Source organism: Anolis sagrei, chromosome Y, assembly GCF_037176765.1.
Source record: "Anolis sagrei isolate rAnoSag1 chromosome Y, rAnoSag1.mat, whole genome shotgun sequence".
NCBI lineage: Eukaryota > Metazoa > Chordata > Lepidosauria > Squamata > Dactyloidae > Anolis > Anolis sagrei.
This window is the reverse complement of record NC_090035.1, coordinates 83,110,022-83,127,900: the sequence shown is the minus strand read 5'-3', so window position 1 is coordinate 83,127,900 and position 17,879 is coordinate 83,110,022. Positions and strand designations below refer to the sequence as shown.

Sequence of the window (17,879 nt, the reverse complement as noted above, 5' to 3'; positions counted from 1 at the left end):
AACTTGTCTGTTTTCTTTCAGGAAGATAAAGGAACTTCAAAAGAAGAAGAAGATAGAGAAGTTGAAGCTTGCGAGAGGGATCCCTCGTGCAACCACAGCGGGTGTTTTTTATCTGGATGGGTTTGCATCTCATGGAATGGTAGAATTATAGAGTTAGGAGAGACCCCCAAGGGCCATCCAGTCCAACCCCCAAAGAAAGAGAGGGACAGAAACAGAGAGAGGATAAACACATAGAAACATGAGACATCCAGTTGGATAGGCAGACAGACGGACAGACAGATAGATAGCTGGATGGAAAGATAGATCACTGGATGGATGGATGGATGGATGGAAAGATAGATAGATAGATAGATAGATAGATAGATAGATAGATAGATAGGGAAGGAAAGAAAGAAAGAAAGAAAGAAGGAAGGATGGATGGATGGATGGATGGATGGAAGGAAGGAAAGATAGATAGATAGATAGATAGATAGATAGATAGATAGATAGATAGCTGGTTGGCTGGATAGATAGCTGGATGTATGTATAGATGGGCAGATGGATGGATAGATGATAGATAGACAGATAGCTAGATGGATGGAAAGATAGAGAGCTTGATAAATACATAGCTGGATTGATGTATAGGTAGATAGACAGACAGACAGATAGTAGGCTGGACAAATAATTGGAGAGATAAATGGATAGATAGATAGACAGACAGGCAGACAGCTGGATGGATGGATGGATGGATGGATGGATGGATGGATGGATAGATAGATAGATAGATAGATAGATGGATAGATGGATGGATGGATGGATGGATGGATGGATGGATGGATAGATGGATGGATGGATGGATAGCTGAATGGATGGATGGATGGATGGATGGATGGATGGATGGATGGATGGAGAGATAGACAGCTGGATAGCTGAATGGGTAGATGGATGGATGGATGGACAGACGGACAGATAGATGGAAGGATGGATGGATAGATGTATAGATAGAGAGATAGATAGATAGATGGATGGATGGATGGATGGATAGCTGAATGGGTGGGTGGGTGGAGGGATGGATGAATGAATGAATGGATGGATAGATGGACAGATAAATGGAGAGATAGCTGGATATCTGGATAAATAGACAGATGGATGGATGGATAGATGTGTAGATGGATGTATAGATGTATAGATGTATAGATGTATAGATGTATAGATGTATAGATAGATAGATAGATAGATAGATAGATGGATGGATGGATGGATGGATGGATGGATGGATAGCTGAATGGGTGAGTGGATGGATATATAAGTGGAGAGATAGATAGCTGGATAGGTAGGGAGATGGTGGTCTGGCGAAGGCCTTATTGTTGCATTATGTAAACTGTTATGTTTATTCATATCATGATCTGATCACCCTACTCAATATATCCCATATGCATGGGGGTGTTGGGGTAATGATACAAAATGTTTGCTAGGGTAGACCCACTTTCACTCAGACTCACCCCCCCCCCCCCCCGAATCGAAATCCTGGCTACGGGCCTGGGTGAGTGGATAGATAGCTGGATAGACAGATGGACAGACAGATGGATGGATGGATATACAGACAGACGGATGGACGGACAGATGATAAACACATAGAAGCAAAGGGCCATCTAGTTGGATTGATGATGGATGGATGGATAGATGACACATAGAATCATAGCAGATAAAGAGATCCCCAAATGACACCCAGTCCAACCCCCTTCTGTCATCAGGCAGGAAAAGCACAATCAAAGCCTCCCTGACAGATGGCCATCCGGCCTCTGTTTAAAAGCCTCCGCCACACTCCTTTTGCATTCCATGCAAAGGGTGTTGAGTCCCAGCTTTCGAAAAAGGTCAAGAGACAGAAGCCAAATACAAACATAACAACAACAACAACACAACGTAACAAAATTTGTTCCTGGTTTGAAAGTGTAATTTCCAGTTTGAAATTTCGTTTTTGTGATTGCCACAAACAAGGTTGAATGGGTTGAGACTCAAGATCGTCATTGAAAGACTATTGCAAAATGGTGACCGGAATTCTAGCCTGTGTTGGTTTGCATTGTTGTTGTTGTTGTTGTGATTCTCCTGCCACAGGCTGGGCGCAAAACCCCTGACCCAGATCTTGCAGGTGCGGTGGGATTTCTGCTGCAAAGAATGTTAAAAAGCAATAATCCAAGCGATCTGGGCCAAAGGAAGGGACAAACAGTGGGCACGGGGCTGTGTTTTTGCAGCGTCCGAATGGGAGGGAAGCCAACTGGGCATTTCTATCTTCGGTTGCAAAAACAAGAGAGCGAAAGAACGCAACAGGAAGAAAAGGAAAGTCTATTTCGAAACGCAGGGCCAGAGGAAAGCTCTACAAATGCCACGGATTGCTACAAACACCAAGAATTGCGCCCGAGAGACATTCGGTCACCGAGAAGCCGAGATGGCCGAGCCCAGATATCATTTACTATAAAGATAAAATAAAATAAAATAAAATAATGGTAGAAGGCAGGAGGCAAAGAAGAAGGTTGCATTACTATAAGGAGATGGGGACTCAATCAGGAAAGAAGCCAGAGCTGCCCTGATTATGATGATAGTAATAAAATATATATATATTGAGATACTAATAATAATATAAATAATAATTATTAATAGCATTCCTGCAAAGATTCATGTTGTCGTGGGACATAAATAAATAAATAAATAAATAAATAAATAAATAGCTAAATTTTTTGCAAAGATCCATGTTGTAGTGGGCAATATTATTATTATTATTTTATTATTAATAGCATTCCTGCAAAGATGCACATTGTAGTAGTAAAACAACAACAACAACAACAACAACAATAATATAGTATTCCTGCAAAGAGCTATGTTGTAGTGGTCAGATAATAATAATAATAATAATAATAATAGGCATTTCTGCAAAGATCCATGTTGTAGTGGGCAATAAATAATAATAACTATTATTATAATAATAACTATTATTATTAATAGCATTCCTGCAAAGATGCACATTGTAGTAGTAAAATAATAATAATAATAATAATAATAATAGAGTATTCTTGCAAAGAGCCATGTTGTAGTGCTCTGATGATAATAATAATAATAATAATAATAGGCATTTCTGCAAATATCCATGTTGTAGTGGGCAATAAATAATAATAATAATAATAAATATTATAATTGTTATTACTAATAGCATTCCTGCAAAGATGCACATTGTAGGAGTCAAATAATAATAATAATAATAATAATAATAATAATAATAATATAGTATTCCTGCAAAGAGCTATGTTGTATTGGTCAGTTAATAATAATAATAATAATAATAATAATAGGCATTTCTGCAAAGATCCATGTTGTAGTGGGCAATTAATAATGATGATGATGATAATAATAATAATAATAAGCATTCCTGCAAAGAGCCATGTTGTAGTGGGCAATTAATAATAATAACAATAACAATAATAGCATTCCTGCAAAGATGCACATTGTAGTAGTCAAATAATAATAATAATAATAATAATAATAATAATAATAATAAGATAATATTCCTGCAAAGAGCCATGTTGTAGTGGTCAGTTAATAATGATGATAATAATAATAATAATAAGCATTCCTGCAAAGATCCATGTTGTAGTGGGCAATTAATAATAACAACCACAACAATAATAATAATAATAGCATTGCTGCAAAGATGCACATTGTAGTAGTAGTAATAATAATAATAATAATATAATAATAATAATAAGAATAAGAAGAAGAAGAAGAAGATAGTATTCCTGCAAAGAGCCATGTTGTAGTGGTCAGTTAATAATAATAATAATAATAAGCATTCCTGCAAAAATCCATGTTGTAGTGGGCAATTAATAATAATAACAACAATAATAATAATAGCATTCCTGCAAAGATGCACATTGTAGTAGTAAAACAATAATAATAATAATAATAATAATAATATAATAAGATAGTATTCCTGCAAAGAGCCATGTTGTAGTGGGCAATTAATAATAATAACAATATTAATAATAGCATTCCTGCAAAGATGCACATTGTAGTAGTAAAATAATAATAATAATAATAATAATAATAATAATAATAATAATAATATAGTATTCCTGCAAAGAGCCATGTTGTAGTGGTCAGTTAATAATATAACTATTATTATTAATAGCATTCCTGCAAAGATGCACATTGTAGTAGTCTAATAATGATAATAATAATGATAATAATAATAATGATAATAATAATAATAATAATAATAATAATAATATAGCATTCCTGCAAAGCGTCATGTTGTAGTGGTCAGATAATAATAATAATAATAATAATAATAATAATAATAATAGCAGCATTCCTGCAAAGATGCACATTGTAGTAGTCTAATAATGATAATAATAATGATAATAATAATAATGATAATAATAATAATAGTAATATAGCATTCCTGCAAAGTGTCATGTTGTAGTGGTCAGATAATAATAATAATAATAATAATAACAGCAGCATTCCTGCAAAGATGCACATTGTAGTAGTCTAATAATGATGATGATAATAATAATAATAATAATAATAATAATAGTAATATAGCATTCCTGCAAAATGTCATGTTGTAGTGGTCAGATAATAATAATAATAATAATAATAATAATAATAATAATAATAATAGCATTCTTGCAAAGATCCATGTTGTAGTGGGCAAACACGAACACCACCACCACCAACAACAACAACAACAACAACAACAACACTGTATTGCTCACTACAACATGGATCTTTGCAGGAATGCTACTGACCGGATCTGTTGCTCTTTGGACATGTCATGAAATGGGATGACGCACCGGAAAAAGCAAAGCTGCCTGGTCAAGACCAAAGGAATCAGGAAATTGGGAAATGGCAATTACAAGTTGACGGACTCAATTAAGAAGATGTCCTGAGTTTGCAAGACCTGAGCGCTTGAGGTGGTCATTTCATTCATGAGGTCCATCATAAATCTGCAACTAAGAATGAAATCACCATAAATCATTATTCATCAGCAATTAAGAGGAGGCAACGAAGTCCTGCCTGCAAAACTAAAGGAGCGCCATGTTGAAGGTCCATCACAACCAAAGGAGACTGGTCCTTCTGAAGGTGGTCCAAAGGTCTGGAGGAAAGACCAAGCCTTGGGATGAGAGATGAGAGAAGAGGCAAGATAACCAGGTGGAACTTCAAACATCTCCAGAAGATAGAGGAGGCTTTGATTGCTTGCGGCTCCATAGATTAGGAACCAAAGCAACAACCAATTCGAATCACAAGCACATCTGACACCATCCGATCCCTCCTAACAAATGGCCATCCAACCTCTGCTTGTAAGACTCCATAGAGTGGGAAGGGACTCCCAAAGGCCATCCAGCCCAACCCCAATTCAGCCAGGAAGACACCATTCGATCCTTCCCAGCAGATGGCCATCCAGCCTCTCCTTTAAGACGTCCATAGAGTAGGAAGGTTCCCGCAAAGGTCATCCAACCCAACCGCAATTTGGTTATGACAACACCATCCGATCCCTCCTAACAAATGGCCATCCTGCCTCTGCTTTAAGACGTCCATAGAGTAGGAAGGTTCCCGCAAAGGCCATCCAGCCCAACCCCAATTCGGCCATGATGACACCATCCGATCCCTCCTAACAAATGGCCACCCTCCCTCTGCTTTAAGATGTCCATAGAATGGGAAAGGGCCCACAAAGGACATCCAGCCCAACACCAATTCAGCCAGGAAGGCACCATCTGATCCTTCCCAGCAGATGGCCATCCAGCCTCTGCTTTAAGACGTCCATAGAGTGGGAAGGGGCCCGCAAAGGTCATCCAACCCAACCGCAATTTGGTTATGACAACACCATCCGATCCCTCCTAACAAATGGCCATCCTGCCTCTGCTTTAAGACATCCATAGAGTGGGGAGGCCCCCCAAAGGCCATTCAGCCCAACCCCAATTCAGCCAGGAAGACACCATCCGATCCTTCCTAACAGATGGCCATCCAGCCTGTTTAAATAACAATAACAGAAATAATAATAACAATAATAATAATAATGCCTTTTTTTAAAAGACTTCCATAGAACCCTGGAGTGGGAAGGGACCCACAAAGGCTATCCAGTCCAACCCCAATGCTGTCCTAAAGGAAGGCATAATTCGATCCCTCCTAACAAATGATCACCCAGCTCCTGTTTAAATAATAATAATAATAATAATAATAATAATAATAATAATAATAAAATGCTGTTGTTTAAAGACTTCCATAGAAAGCTAGAGTAGGAAGGGATCCCCAAAGCCCATCCAGCCCAACCCCAATTCAGCCAGGAAGACACCATCCGATCCTTCCCAGCAGATGGCCATCCAGCCTCTGTTTAAATGAGAATGATAATAATGATAATAATAATAATAATAATAATAATAACAGCAACAATAATTCTTTGTCTAAAGACTTCCATATAATCCTAGAGTTGGAGGGGACCCCCAAAGACCATCCAGACCAACCCCAATTCTGTCATAATGGAAGGCACCATCCAATCCTTCCCAGCAGATAGCCACCCAGCCGCTGCTTTATTATTATTATTATTATTATTATTAATAATAATAATAATAATAATAATAATAATAATAATTCTACCCTGCTTTATGAGATGCCCTGTTCCTGGTTTGGAAGTGTTATTATTGTTTAATTATGTGGGACTTACTTTGAAAGTAGCTGTCCTAACGTTGTTTTTGCGGCGCAAACTAGCTTGCATTGGTTGAGAGATGCATTGAAAAGCTATTGCCGAATGTGCTAAAAGCAGGATGATGTCCCTCTTGCAAAAGTTCTTGCAATTTAATAAACCTTTTCCCCATTTTTTAAAAATATGATAGGAAACAATGACATTGATAACCCAAGGACGAAAATTGCATTGCATAGTGCAATGGAGAGGTTTGGATGGGCATCTTGCAGAAGTATTTTAGAATGACGGGATGGTCTAGATGACCTTTGGGTGCCCCCCGTGATCTTGGACATTGTGATGGCAGCCGCTGTTTGCCTTGCGCCCTTTTCTTGGGACCGGGTGAGTCATAATTTGGGAAAATGGTAAGAAAAACAACAACTCCAGACTGAGGAAACAGGGGGAAAGGGGAGTGGGAGGGAAGGACGAGGGGAATGTCCCAAGAGGAGAGGGCCAAACCCTTTGACCTCCCAGGAAAGAAGCTCCAGGGAGGCCAAGGGGCAAGGAGGCCCTTGTTGTTCTCCTCGGAAAGGGGTGCAAAGGCCACTTCCCTCTATAGGGAGGGAGGCCTTTGGGGAAAAGGTGGAAGGGGCCCCCAAAGGTCATCTGGCCCAACCCCAATTTGGTCATAATAACACCATCCAGTCTCTCCTAACAAATGGCCATCCAGCCTCTGCTTTAAGACTTTGGTAGAAGGGGTCCGCAAAGGACATCCAGTCCAACCCCAAAGGGGCACCCAAAGACCATCCAGTCCAACCCCAAAAGGGACCCCAAAGGCCATCCAGTCCAACTCCAAAGATCATCCAACTCCAAAGGGGCCCCAAAGGCCATCCAGTCCAACGCCAAAGGGGCCCCAAAGGCCATCCAGTCCAATCCCAATTCAGTCATGACACCATCCAATCCCTCCTAACAAATGGCCATCCAGCCTCTGCTTTAAGAGTTCCGTAGAGTGGGAAGAGGTCCCCAAAGATCCAGTCCAATCTCAAAGGGACCCCAAAGGACATCCAGTCCAACCCCAAAGATCATCCAGTCCAACCCTAATTCATTCATGACAACATCATCCGATCCCTCCTAACGAATGGCCATCCAGCCTCTGCTTTAAGACTTCGGTAGAGTGGAAAGGGGCCCCCAAAGACCACCCAGTCCAACCCCAAAAGGGCCCCCCAAGGCCACCCAGTCCAACCTCAAAGTGCCCCACAAAGATCATCCAGTCCAACTCCAAAGGGCCCACCAAAGGCCATCCAGTCCAAACCCAAAAGGGACCCCAAAGGACATCCAGTCCAACCCCAAAGGCCATCCAGTCCAACCACAATTCGGTCATGATGGCACCATCCGATCCCTCCTAACAAATGGCCATCCAACCTCTGCTTTAAGACTTCAGTAGAGTGGGAAGGGGTCCACAAAGGCCATCCAGTCCAACCCCAAAGATCATCCAGTCCAACCCTAATTCATTCCTGGCAACACCATCCGATCCCTCCTAACAAATGGCCATCCAGCCTCTGCTTTAAGACTTTGGTAGAGTGGGAAGGGGTCCGTAAAGGCCATCCAGTCCAACCCCAAAGGCCATCCAGTCCAACCCCAAAGACCATCCAGTCCAACCCCAAAGGGGCCCCCAAAGGCCATCCAGTCCAACCTCAAAGGGGCCCCCAAGGCCATCCAGTCCAACCCCAAAGACCATCCAGTCCAACCCCAAAGGGACCCCAAAGGACATCCAGTCAAACCCTAAAGGGGCCCCCAAAGACCATCCAGTCCAACCCCAAAGGGGCCCCCAAAGATAATCCAGTCCAACCCCAAAGACCATCCAGTCCAACCTCAAAGGCCATCCAGTCCAACCCCAAAGGGGTCCCCAAAGGCCATCCAGCCCAACCCCAATTCACTCATGATGACGCCATCTGATCCCTCTTAACAAATGGCCATCCAGCCTCTGCTTTAAGACTTCCATAGAGTGGGAAGGGACCCCCAAAGGCCATCCAGTCCAACCCCAATCCTGTCATAAATGAAGGCACCATCTGATCCTTCCCTACAGATGACCACCCATCCTCTGATTAAAGACTTCCATAGAATGCTAGAGTGGGAAGGGTCCCCCAAAGGCTGTCCAGTCCAACCCCAATCCTGCCATGATGACACCATCCAATCCCTCCTGACAGATGGGCATCCAGCCTCTGTTTAAGTATTTTTAAAAGTATTTTTTAAAGTATTTTTAAAAGTATTTTTAAAAGACTTCCACAAAATCCTGGAGTGGGACGAGACTCCCAAAGGCCACCCAGACCACTCCTAATTCTGTGCACAATAAAAGCCCTCCCAACAGATGCTCATTCAGCCTCTGCTTAAAGACTTTCATAGAGTTATAAAATTAGAAGGGACTCCCAAGGGCTATCCAATCCAACCCCAATTCTGCCATAAAGGAAGGCACCATATGATCCCTCCCAGCAGATGACGGTTCAGTTTAAACAAAACCTCAATCGGATTCCCAGGCGTCATATTCCTCTGTTGAGCAGCTCTAACTATCAAGGATGTTGAGGTGAGATCTCTTTCCTTTCTTGCAAGAGGCTGGAAAAGTGCAAAGGAACGAGAAAAACGGCCCTCGAGGTGTCGGAAACAGGCTCGCATTCTCCTCTTCCGCGATTGCAAAAGACACGGCGAGGAGCCCAGAATTATGCAAAGACGAATCACAAATGTCGGCGGTCTCGGACAATATCCTCGGAGAAAAGAACCCCATTTATTTACTTGGAAGGTGGACTTTGAGTCTTGTTTACAGAGAGGAAAGTAGTATTACTACTACTATTATTCTTCTGTTTACTTTCTTCTCTCTCTTCCTCCATCAACAGCCTAAGCTATAAATATATTATTATTACGAATACTAATAATATAAGGAATCTTTTTCAGTACAGATTCAGTATAATGTATTCCCGAAGGCTTTCATGGCCGGAATCACTGGGTTGTTGTAGGTTTTTTCGAGCTGTATGGCCATGTTCTGGAGGCATTCTCTCCTGACGTTTCGCCTGCATCTATGGCAAGCATCCTCAGAGGCAGTGAGGTCTGTTGGAACTAGGAAAAAGGGTTTACATATCTGTGGAGTGACCAGGGTGGGACAAAGGACTCTTGTCTGCTGGATCCAAGTGTGAATGTTTCAACTGACTGCCTTGATTAGCATACAATGGCCTGACAGTGCCTGGGGCAAACTTTTGTTGAGAGGTGATTAGAGGCTGCCTCTAGAAGTAGGCAGGGACATCTAATTACCTCTCAACAAAAGATTTCCCCAGGCACTGCCAGGATATCAAATGCTAATCAAGGAGGTCAGTTGAAACATTCCCACCTAGCTCCAGCAGACAAGAGTCCTTTGTCCCACCCTCACAACCACCATGTCAGACTACACAGAGAAGCCATTGAAATCCACAAGAAGCATGTGGACAATTTCAACAGAAAGGAGGAAACCGTGAAAATGAACAAAACCTGTCTACCAGTATTAAAAAAAACTCTAAAATTACAACAGCAAAACAACAGAGAGGAAACAATCAGGGACAGCTCATCACCTCTCAACAAAAGATTGCCCCAGGCACTGCCAGGCTATCAAATGCTAATCAAGGAGGTCAGTTGAAACATTCCCACCTAGCTCCAGCAGACAAGACTCCTTTGTCCCACCCTCACGACCACCATGTCAGACTACACAGAGAAGCCATTGAAATCCACAAGCATGTGGACAATGTCAACAGAAAGGAGGAAACCATGAAAATGAACAAAACCTGGATACCAGTATTAAAAAACTCAAAAATTACAACAGCAAAACAACAGAGAGGAAACAATCAGGGACAGCTCATCACCTCTCAACAAAGGATTGCCCCCAGGCACTGCCAGGCTATTAAATGCTAATCAAGGTGGTCAGTTGAAACATTCACACCTAGCTCCAGCAGACAAGAGTCCTTTGTCCCACCCTCACAACCACCATGTCAGACTACACAGAGAAGCCATTGAAATCCACAAGCATGTGGACAATGTCAACAGAAAGGAGGAGAGCATGAAAATGAACACAATCTGGCTACCGGTATTAAAATACCCAAAAATTACAACAGCGAAACAACAGAGAGGAAACAATCAGGGACAGCTCATCACCTCTCAACAAAAATTGCCCCAGGCACTGCCAGGCTATCAAATGCTAATCAAGGTGATCAGTTGAAACATTCACACCTAGCTCCAGCGGTCAAGAGTCCTTTATCCCACCCTGGTCATTCCACAGATATATAAACCCATTTTTCCTAATTCCAACAGCTCACTACCTCTGAGGATGCTTGCCATAGATGCAGGCGAAACGTCAGGAGAGAATGCCTCCAGAACATGACCATATAGCCCAGAAAAACCTACAACAACCTGGAAAATTCCTCTTCTGATGTTGACAAGTCCGTAGTTTTCACTTCCAACAAACAGTTCACTTTTCCAGTGCTTCATCATATTTTCAATAAAAGTGCCAACGTTTTTACAAATCCCGATGGTGTCTAGGCACTTGATGATCCAACTTATTATTTATTTATTTATTTATTTATTTAGTACACTTGTATACCGCTAATATCTCAGCCTGTGCGGCGACTCATTGCGGTTTACAACATATTTAAAAATACAATATTCACTTTAAAAATATAAAATAAAATATAAAAATACATACATATACATACATATTATTATTATTATTATTATTATTATTATTATTATTATTAGAATAGGACTTCCTGCCAGGTAAAGGGCTACAGGTTGGGCTTACTTTGAGAGGCAAGTTGCAACTAATCCCTTTGTTTCCCCGGAGCTGAAATCAGTCAGAAACTTTACGTAAGAACTCCTAAAACCTCGTAATCGCATTCCGAACGTGCCTCCACCTGCTTTTTTGCAGACTGGAAACCTGAACAAGCCACAAGTGAAAAAAGTGAAACTTGTTGAAGTTGGATTGTCATAGGTTTTTTCAGGTTATATGGCCATGTTCTAAAGGCATTTTCTCCTGACGTTTCGCCTGCATCTGTGGTAAGCATCCACAGAGGTAGTGAGGTCTGTTGGAACTAGGAAAAAGGGTTTATATATCTGTGGAATGACCAGGGTGGGACAAAGGACTCTTGTCTGTTGGCGCTAAGTGTGAATGTTTCAACTGACCTCCTTGATTAGCATTTGATTGCCTGGCAGTGCCTGGAGCAATCTTTTATTGAGAGGTGATTAGATGCCCTTGTTTGTTTCCTCTCTGTTGTTGTGCTGTGGAATGACCAGGGTGGGACAAAGGACTCTTGTCTGTTGGAGCTAGGGGTGAATGTTTCCAACTGACCTCCTTGATTAGCATTTGATTGCCTGGCAGTGCCTGGAGCAATCTTTTGTTGAGAGGTGATTAGATGTCCTTGTTTGTTTCCTCTCTGTTGTTGTGCTGTGGAATGACCAGGGTGGGACAAAGGACTCTTGTCTGCTGGAACTAGGGGTGAATGTTTCAACTGACCTCCTTGATGAGCATTTGATTGCCTGGCAGTGCCTGGGGCAATCTTTTGTTGAGAGGTGATTAGATGTCCTTGTTTGTTTCCTCTCTGTTGTTGTGCTGTGGAATGACCAGGGTGGGACAAAGGACTCTTGTCTGCTGGAACTAGGGGTGAATGTTTCAACTGACCTCCTTGATGAGCATTTGATTGCCTGGCAGTGCCTGGGGCAATCTTTTGTTGAGAGGTGATTAGATGTCCTTGTTTGTTTCCTCTCTGTTGTTGTGCTGTGGAATGACCAGGGTGGGACAAAGGACTCTTGTCTGTTGGAGCTAGGTGTGAATGTTTCCAACTGACCTCCTTGATGAGCATTTGATAGCCTGGCAGTGCCTGGGGCAATCTTTTGTTGAGAGGTGATTAGATGTCCTTGTTTGTTTCCTCTCTGTTGTTGTGCTGTGGAATGACCAGGGTGGGACAAAGGACTCTTGTCTGTTGGAGCTAGGGGTGAATGTTGATGTTGTCGTTGCATTATTATTATTATTATTATTATTATTATTATTATGAACCTAAATGCCACTGAGGCTCTTGGAATATGGATGGAGCATCTGCCTAAACTGGTTTTTTGGGTTTGCTTCCTATTGATTGATTTAGAAGATGATTTCTTTTGCAACGAACGATCTGGCTTCACCTCCTTTCTGTTTCCTTCTATTTCAGTCCATCTCTCTGTCCGTCAACCGATACTCGGTCTGTGAGTTGCTTCAGTTGCGGGAAGCTCCTATTACCTTTGCAGAAGCTCTCCAAGATAGTATCTCAAACGTAAAGAAACAGAGGGATTTAATTGGCTCGTCGCATCAATTAAATACGAGGAAGAGAGCCAGCCTGGAGCGATTGTTTGGGCATCTTCACCAACGTTGCTTAAAATGTCCTGGCTCATAACACTGCCATTATTCTCCATGGGATCCCAAGGGGAATTCACATAATAATAATAATAATAATAATAATAATAATAATAATAGGGACCTCCGAAGGCCATCTATACCATCCTGGTTGCATTTGGTTTGCATGCTGGTCACTTCTGTGGCGAGAGCATTGCAGCGCACCCAAATACCTGGGAGGAGTCACTCTGGACCGTGCTCTAACCTACAAGAAGCACGGCCTGAACATCAAGCAAACAGTGGGTGCTAGAAACAATATCATATGAAAGCTGACTGGCACAACCTGGGGATCACAACCAGACACAGTGAAGACATCTGCCCTTGCGGTATGCTACTCTGCTGCTGAGTACGCATGCCCAGTGTGGAACACATCTCACCACGCTAAAACAGTGGATGTGGCTCTGAATGAGACATGCCGCATTATCACAGGGTGTCTGCACCCTACACCACTGGAGAAAGTACACTGCTTAGCCGGTATTTCACCACCTGACATCCACCGGGAAGTAGCAGCCAATAGTGAAAGGACCAAGGCAGAGACATCTCCAGCTCATCCCCTGTTTGGGTATCAGCCAGCACGTCCACGACTTAAATCCAGACATAGTTTTCTTAGATCTACAGAGACACTCGCTGGAACACCCCAGCAAGCGAGAGTCCAAAAGTGGCAGGCTCAAACCCAGGACCTCAATCCATGGGTGATACCAGATGAGAGACTCCCCCCTGGGCACATAGAAGACGGGGTGACTTGGAAGGCGCTGAACGGACTGCGCTCTGGCACCACGAGATGCAGAGCCAATCTTAAGAAATGGGGCTACAGGGTGGAATCCTTGGCATGTGAGTGCGGAGAAGAGCAAACCACTGACCACCTGCTGCAATGCACCCTGAGCCCTGCCACATGCACAATGGAGGACCTTCTTGCGGCAACACCAGCGGCACTCCAAGTGGCCAGATACTGGTCAAAGGACATTTAATCAACTACCAAACTCACAAGTTGTGTATTTTGCCTTTTTGTTTACTTTGTTCTGTTAGAAATGTAATATAATTTGACTGGTTGTCCTGACACAACAAATAAATAAATATTTGGTTTAAGAATACTGGATCCGTTTTGTAAAGGATTTCAACTGTTTGTTCTTCACAACCTCAATATTTAATTCTATTTTAATGTTTTGCAAATTGGAGGGTTCTTAAAATTTCTACTGAATTGATGGTTTTGTGTCTCGTTCGTAGAGAGAAAAATCAGAGTATAAATATAATAACCAACGAGTGACCATCGCTCATAAAACCCGCAAAAAAACAGTGGAAAGGACTTAAAAAACCAAAAATGCTAAATGACAATGCAGAAAAAAGTGAAGGAAGGGGAGAAAGAAAGAAAGAGAGAAAGAAAGAAGAGAAAGAGGGAGGAAAAGAAAGAAGAAAAGGGAGAAGGAAGCATGGAAGCAAAGAGAAAAGGAAGGAAAGAGGAAGAGAAGGAAGAAAGGAGAGAAAGAGGGAGGGAAAGAAAGAAGAAAAGGGAGAAGGAAGCATGGAAGCAAAGAGAAAAGGAAGGAAAGAGGAAGAGAAGGAAGAAAGGAGAGAAAGAGGGAGGGAAAGAAAGAAGAAAAGGGAGAAGGAAGCATGGAAGCAAAGAGAAAAGGAAGGAAAGAGGAAGAGAAGGAAGAAAGGAGAGAAAGAGGGAGGGAAAGAAAGAAGAAAACGGAGAAGGAAGCATGGAAGCAAAGAGAGAAGGAAGAAAGGAGACAAAGAGAGAGGGAAAGAAAAAAGGGAAGGAAGGAAAGAGGTAGTCAAGGAAGGAGGGAAAGAAGTAGAGAAAGAGGAAGGGAAGAGAAGGAGGAAAGAGAGAAGGAAGAATGCAAGCAAAAAGTGAAAGAAGGAAGGAAGGAGATACAGAAGGAAGAAAAGAGAGAAAGTGGGAGGGAAGGAAAGAGGTAGAGAAGGAAGGAAGGAGAGAAGGAAAGAAAAAAGGGAAGGAAGGAGTGAAGGAAGAAGGGAAAGAAGTAGAGAAAGAGGAACAGAAGGGAAGGAGGAAAGAGAGAAGGAAGAATGCAAGCAAAAAGCGAAGGAAGGAAGGAAGGAAGGAAGGAAGGAAGGAAGGAGATAGAGAAGGGAGAAAAGAGAAAGAGGGAGGGAAGGAAAGAAGGGGGAAGGAAGGAAAGAGGTAGAGAAGGAAGGAAGGAGAGAAAGGGAGGGAAAGAAAAATGGAGAAGGAAGGAAAGAAGGAAGGAAGGAAGGAAGGAAGGAAGGAAGGAAGGAAGGAAAGAGGGAGGGAAGGAAGGAAAGAAGAAAGAATGGAAGCAAAAAGCGAAGGAAGGAAGGAAATAGGTAGGGAAGGAATAAAGGAGAGAAAGAGGGAGGGAAAGCAAAGGGGGGAAGGAAGGAAAGAGGTGGAGAAAAAAGGAAAGAGAGAAGGAAAGAAAAAGGGAAGGAAGGAAAGAAAGAAGGAAGGAAGGAAGGAAGGAAGGGGGAGTGAAGGGAGAAAAAGATGGAGAGAAAGAGGGAGGGAAGGAAGGAAGGAAAGGTAGAACGAAGGATGGAAGCAAAAAGTGAAGGAAGGAAGGAAGGAAGGAAGGAAGGAAGGAAAGAGGTAGAGAAGAAAGGAGAGAAGTAAATAAAAAATGGAAGGAAGGAAGGAAGGAAGGAGGGAGGGAGGGGAGGGGAAAGGTGGAAAGAGGAAGGGAAGGAAAGAAGGAAAGGGAGAAGGAAGGATGTAAGAAAGGAAAGAGGTGGAGAAGGAAAGAAACAAGGGAAGGAAGGAGCAAAAGAAGGAGGGAAAGATGGAGAGAAAGAGGAAGGAAAGAGAGAAGGAAGGATGGAAGCAAAAAGCGAAGGAAGGAGAAAAGGAAAGAAACAAAGGAAGGAGGGAAGGAAGGAAGGAGAGAGGGAGGGAGGGAGGGAAGAATGGAAGGAAGGAAAGAGGGAGCCAAGGAAGGAGGGAAAGAAGGAGAGAAAGAAAGAAGAAAAGAGGGAAGGAAGGATGGAAGCGAAGGAAGGAAGGAAAGAGGAAGAGAAAGAAGAAAAACGGGGAAGGAAGGACAACAATAGAGAAGGAAGGAAGAAGGAAAGAAGAAAAGGAAAGGAAGGAAAGAGGGAGAGAAAGAGGGAGGGAAGTTTGGCCACAGCAACGCACGGCGGGTACAGCTAGTCTCTCTCTCTCTCTCTCTCTCTATATATATATATATACACACACAAACACTAATACATATACACACACACATATCCATATATACACAGATAGACATGCACCTATACACAGAACTTAAAAATGGAAAGCACTTCTGCTCCTGCTTTCCAGAGCAACACAAGAAAGGGGCAAATTGCAATATTTTTCCTTATATATTGATCAAAAATATTCCAAAATCGTCCCACCTTTGTGGCTGAGAGAGTGGCCCTTTTGCTTCCTGACGTTTCAATGGAGACCAGTGTAGTTTCACGGACAAAACTACATTAAACCCTTATGCCGGCTGAACTGCTGACCTGAAGGTTTAAATCCGTGAGACAGGGTGAGCTCCTGTCTGTCAGCTCCAGCTTCCCATGCGGAGAAATGAGAGGAGCCTTCCACAGGATGGTAACACACCTAGGCGTTCCCCTGGCCATCGTCCTTGCAGATGGCCAATTCTCTCACACCAGAAGCGACTTGTGGTTTTTCAAGTCACACGCAAAAAAATTACAATATAAAATGACCCTGTGTGTATACCATTAATTAAAATTTAATTAAATGCATTACAGTGTGTATTAACTGATATAATAATATATTATGTGTATGTACCATTAACTAAAATTAAATTAAATGCATTACAGTGTGTATTAACTGATATAATATTATATTATGTGTGTGTACCATTAACTAAAATTAAATTAAATGTATTACAATGTGTATTAAGTGGTATAATATACTATGTGTGTATACAATTAACTAAAATTACAGTAATTGCATTACAATGTGTATTAACTATCTTGTGTGTGTGTACCATTAACTAAAATTAAATTAAATGCATTACAATGTGTATTAAGTGGTATAATATACTATGTGTGTATACAATTAATTAAAATTACAGTAATTGCATTAAATGTGTATTAACTATCTTGTGTGTGTGTACCATTAACTAAAATTAAATTAAATGCATTACAATGTGTATTAACTATATTATGTGATTATACCATTAAATAAAACTACATTAATTGCATTACAATGTGTATTAACTATATTATGTGTGTGTACCATTAATTAAAATTAAATTAAATGCATTACAGTGTGTATTAACTGATATAATATTATGTGTGTGTACCATTAACTAAAATTAAATTAAATGTATTACAATGTGTATTAACTGGTATAATATACTGTGTGTGTGTGTGTACAATTAATTAAAATTAAATTACATGCATTACAATGTGTATTAACTATATTATGTGTGTACCATTAATTAAAATTACATTAATTGCATTACAATGTGTGGTAAGTGCTATAATATACTATGTGTATGTACAATTAATTAAAATTAAATTAAATGCATGACAATGTATATTAACTGAAATAATATTATATTATGTGTGCGTACCATTAAAATTAAATTAAATGCATTGCAATGTGTATTGTTGTCTATATGTAAACACACAATGTGTATATCTATATAAATAAATATGTAATGTTCGTTTGTGAGATTAACATAACCGACGAACTGATTCCAAATTTGGACACAATACATTTATCAGGCCGAGAGATTTAAAAAGCCAAAAGTTAAAAAAATACATAATTTACAATAATTTTAATTAATTTAAATTAAAATAAATACAATTGAAACA

At 41.1% G+C, this 17,879-nt stretch overlaps 1 protein-coding gene across 1 annotated transcript in view; it reads right to left on the bottom strand.

Moving 5' to 3' along the window:
• LIPE (lipase E, hormone sensitive type) overlaps positions 1 to 17,879 on the bottom strand; it is a 52,971-nt gene that overhangs the window by 33,858 nt on the left and 1,234 nt on the right. The gene's annotated exons all lie outside the window — the stretch shown is intronic.